At 43.1% G+C, this 5,194-nt stretch overlaps 1 long non-coding RNA gene across 1 annotated transcript in view; it reads left to right on the top strand.

Annotated features, from left to right (window-relative positions):
* LOC138067633 (uncharacterized) overlaps nt 1-5,194 on the top strand; it is a 44,784-nt gene that overhangs the window by 1,037 nt on the left and 38,553 nt on the right. The window lies entirely within an intron of this gene.

Here is a 5,194-nt window from a genome sequence, read left to right as displayed (position 1 = left end):
GCCGCCTGGGAGCGCCGGGGCCTCGGCGGGGACGGGCGGGCGCGAGCGGAGCTGGCGCGAGGCGCTAGGCCGGCATGGGGGGGGGGGGGGGGCGGCGGCGGCGGCGGCGGCGGCTGCTCTGCGAGGGGCTGCGGCGGCGGCCCGGCGCCGTCTCGCTCTGCGCCCGGCCGGCGCGGGGCGGGCGGGGCGGCACTGCGGCCGTTGGGCGGGGCGGAGCCGTTGGGCGGAGCCGTTGGGCGGGCGCTGCCGCGGCGGCGGGGCGTGTGGGCGCGGTGAGGTGCGGAGCGGGGCAGGGCAGGGCAGAGCCGCGCCGCGCCGCTTCCCGGTGTCGCGGAGACTGAACCGGCGACAAGGGGAGCTCCCCGAGCCGGGCAGCAAGGCCCGGAGAGACCGCTCGCCCCCGCCGCCGAAACGCGCTTGGTTCTGCCGCGGCGGCGGGGCTGCGCGGTCACGTCGCGGTTGCGCCGCGCCGCTGAGGTAACTCTGCCCAGCTCCTGGGCCAGAAGCGCGTTTTTCGCCACCAAACGGCTTGTTTCAGAACAAAGAACTGCAGGCAACGCTTAAATGATCGAGCCGTACAGACAGCCGGCGTTTGTGTGTGCTGGTTCAGTGTCACTCGGGCAATTTAAATGGAACGAGAGTAAGCACCAACTCTCAATTATGCCAGGAAAAAAAAAAAAGAAAAAAGGAAAGAAAATGGAATTTAGTGCTTAAAAAGCTTTCTGTCCTTCCTAAAAGGTGAACATCGAACAGAAACAAGGGGTAAAAATACCGATTTATAGAGCGCGAGAGAGAAATACATCAATTTCTACCTTAGTCCTCGAGAAATATTCATGTATTATATGAGAAGTACCTATTTTTATGTCTGCTACTGTGTGTGGTGTTACAGACTGAGAAGCAAATGTATTTTTCATAAATATCATACATGTTGGACAGTCAGCTGCAATTAGGTAAAAATCGCCTTGAAACGTTAGATGAGTGACCATTTTTAAAGCAGAACCTGTAATAATATTGAAGGACTTAAGGTCGAATTAATGTAAAGGAAACTCAACCAGACAGCTGCTACTGCTTTCTTTATGTCAGATTTAAAAAAAAAAAAATCCATATATAGGTGTTTAAATAGCACACGGAGCAGTGACATGACAAAGGGTATTTCAGCTGGTCTGAGAAAAGAAAACAGCCCTGATACAAAGGCTTTTTTCATACTGACTTGAATTAGTATTTATGAGCCAAATCAATTCCCCCTAGTTCTGAAAGGATCAAGCAACTGCTTGATCAGGGGTTGTTTTAGTTGTATAGTGATGTTAGGGTGTTTATTATTTCAGTTTCTGCCATCAAATCAAACTGTGTCAGAAGCCAGTACTTGGAAACTGGAACAAAAATGTGAATAGGTTATGAAAGCAAGCATGTTTACAGACTTTGAAATTCAGGATCCTAATCTGTGAAAAACTTTTTTACATTTTTAATTTGATCACTACAAATGAAATCTTGATCCCCTTAACTCAGTTGCAAAACTTCCATTGGTTCAAGTGAAGACATGTCAACTGTACAGTGACTACTAATAAATCCAGTAGGAGCTGAAATGTACTGGGCACATTTCAGTGTATGCCTGAGCAATGAGGCTCAGCAGTGATGTTTATTAGTAGTTGGTAATTGTTGCAGTGACTGATTTTTCAGTTCAGCTGTTTCTAAACATTATAGGATCAATGGTGGAAGCAATTCTGTTCATATGAGTTGTTAACATCTCGGTGACTTGGACTTTCTGAAGATACTCTTAACAAAAACAACAAAAATTGTGCTGTGGATACCATGCAATAGCAAATGCTTAAGTTACTTTACAAAAAAAACCCCATAAAATGTGATGTTAGGACAGTTGTGAAGTTACTTAATTTGACTACTTGCATGTAACTTGTTAAAAAACCCGGTTTTCACTGACACCAATACACCGCTCTTATTAATTTAAAATGGGGAAAAATCTGGTTCTACTAAATTCAATACAATCTGAAGTAAGTATTTATTAATATTCAGCCTTTCATTCCCCCCCCCCCCCCAGCAGACAAGTGCTAATTTGAAGGAACAAATTGTTCTCAGCACTTCCAGAACTGACTTTTAGCCTCACAAACTTGTAGAGATATGCGGAAAAGCATGCACATGAGTAGTCTCAGTTGCCTTCAGTCAGGCTGCTCATGTCATTGTGTGTGCATAAATGCTTGCAAAAGAGGTACAAGGAAAAGCAAATGAAGCTCCTTCGTTTACAGAGTGGATTAAAGAAAGATCTGGCTTGACTCTCCCTCTCAGCTCTTCAAATTTTAGTCGTAGCAAAGTCTGAGGCTTAAATTTCCTCTTGTAATGTAAAATAGTTTTTAAAAAGTATGCAGTTTAATCGAAAAACTTAGCCACCTGATTGAGAACTAGAAAACACTGCCTTTCTCTAGTAGACTTTGATTGATAGTGATGATTGTTTTGAGAGTGGCACATCTAGGCATATTAGAGGAGAGCAAGATCAAGAGCAGACTAAAGCGGAGTGATGTAAAGGAACCAGAACTGTTTAAAAATGTGTTGTAATCCATTGTTTGCTGAATGACCTCTAGTGTATCCCTCAGCGTGAAATTTGCTAATCTATGTATTTTATCTTTCTAATCTTTGGGAATAATTTTTCAGGGCACCTCCAGTCTATTTTAGAATGGTTACTTACATAGAATGACTTTAAACGTGTTTCCTATGCTTTGCAAGAAAAAGTATGCACTCCTTTTTCTTCAAAGAGGAATTTTAATAGCATACTTTATTAAGAAAGTTTTATTTTAGAAGACAAAACATAGAAATTTCAGCAATATTGCTATTGATTTTTTTTTGTTCAAAGAGTATCTTAAAGCTCAAAATAGGTTCCCCATTGTGTTAGGGGTAGTTTTGACCTCAAAGGTCTAGACTAGACATAGGGTAGGACAGAAGAAATAACAGCATCCTCACTGCACAGGCAGAGAATCTACCTACAGAGACTGATACATGCAAAACAACTCAGGACCTGTATCTGAGCGTCAGTATTCCAAGTAATTCACTTCAAAATATTTTCCAGTGAGAGCTGACTGGTGTTGAGCACTTTGCAAGCTTTGACCTTCCCTAAGTGGGAGTTGAGATTTTTTTTTTCTTTCTTTTATTTTTTAACAAATCTGACTTCAATCTAAGCTCATCTAAACTGTGAAATCAGAAATCAAACTTGAATTTCCTTTTCTTTTAGTCTGGTATCTCAGTCAGCCTGTTGCTTCCTTAGTTGCATTGCAGAACTGAAGCAGTACAAACAAACAGTCTCACTCACTATTCTTTTAGGGCCTCATTCAGACTCAGTGAAACGGCTCCATTGGCTTCAGGGAGCAATGACTTTCCTTCTGTAGCCCTGCAGGGTCAAATTCTTCTTGTGAATACTCAGGCCCAGCTTTTTCTGACTCCAAATATATTTCCTTTTTCATTCAAACACATTTTGCATCCCCCACAGCACTTTGACTGTTTTGCTCTTGTAAGTTACAGTTTTTCGGCAGATAATTTCTAGGTAGGTAGGTCTGCCTACAGCATATCTGTGTTGAATAGTTCCATATGTGCTGCAAGTCTATCAATTAAAAGTACTTTTTTTTCCCCACGTCTAGATTTACATGAGATGACATTGCACCTTTTTATTTTCAAGCGTGAACAATACTGCACATGCTTTCTCAGAACAGCAACTGTTGACATCCACATAAACTCAGAAGTAGTAACATATGTTCCCATGCAATCTGTTTTTAAATCTTGCAACTTCTATGTGAATGTTCTTGCTATGCATTTAGTCTGCAGGGGGTTGCCTCCCCCATCCTGCTCGCAGCCCCCAGTGCTTTTTAAGGGGGAGCCTCGTGCCATGAGCAGCACTGAGGGTGCACAGCGCCCACGCACAGCCCCAGCACCAGCACTCCAGCTCCCTCCTGGCAGGAATCGTCCTTCACAGGCTCTGGCAAGGCTGCTGAGCGATGGGGCTGTCAAGAGTTAACGGCCTGTCAGCGTTTCCATTATAAATCAGGTTATACTTGGTTGTAAAAATTCACCTCAGGCTGAAACTTGGCAAACACAGTCTGGTCACTGACCTGAAACACATTCTCATTTTTACAGATTATCTATACCCAAACATCTGTTGACTGACTCTTTTTTTTTTTTGGGGGGGGGGGGGGGGGGACAGAAGCAACGGCCCCGTTTGCACTCTATTCAGCCTTGCCAGCTTTTTAAAAACATATGGTAAAGATAGGGTAAAAGGCTGGTAAAGGAAAAGAGACAAGTAAGAGGAGGGACCGGTTTCATGCCGTAAAAGTCATGGTTGCAGTGGTCTGTCCTGCACATGGAAAGGTTACGCCAGAGGAAGAATAAAATGACCTGAGGACAAGTGCTAAATAAGAATCTATTTTCTGTCTTCACATGCAGTTGCGGCAAAAGATTGAGATGAAAGTATGTGTATGTATGTAAAATGAGTAAGGTAGACATCCGTTAACTGAGCAAAATAGTTGCTGGGGCTGTTGTATTTAGCACTCAGCAGCAGCAGATCTCAAAATACTCTATAAAAGAAATCAAAAACAGCGTTGCCATTTTGCATAGGGAGAATTGTCATGAGAGAAGTGATTTGCTCACCATTGCCTGCAATGCCTGTGCTTCAACCGCTCAGCCTTGGGGTGTTTATTTTCCAAATGACCATACAAATGATATATGTTCTCAGCATATGTTTTTTACCCAAAGCTCATACACACAAAAAGGTGAGGCAGGGAAATAGCTTTTATTTTGGGTGCCACTACACCTCTCTTGGGAATTTCATCCCCTTCTCTCCTGAAACAGTCTTAAGATTTAGGAATAAAAAATTCTTTCTACAACTTTTATCAACAAATACAACATTAAACCTTCAGCAACGCATGGGGACAATAACTGGATTCCTAATCCTGTATAACGGAGATGCATCTCAAAAAGGAGTTAGTCAAATTAACAGGGGCAACCTTATTTAGCACTGTATCAGCTTGGTATCGTCTATGACTAGCACAAATTTCTTCATAAAGCATCTTCAGTCGGCATTGTGCAATAAGCCCTAGCTGCCTATGAGTTTTGTGGTAGGGTTTAAGGGGCTGGTACATACCTTTAAAGAATAATAATACAGCACATGGTATCACATGAAGGCATTTCCTAGAATATACAA

Source organism: Struthio camelus, chromosome 6 (assembly GCF_040807025.1).
Source record: "Struthio camelus isolate bStrCam1 chromosome 6, bStrCam1.hap1, whole genome shotgun sequence".
NCBI classification, from domain to species: Eukaryota; Metazoa; Chordata; class Aves; order Struthioniformes; family Struthionidae; genus Struthio; species Struthio camelus.
The sequence above is the reverse complement of the archived record's forward strand: the minus strand, read 5'-3'. Positions and strand labels throughout refer to the sequence as shown.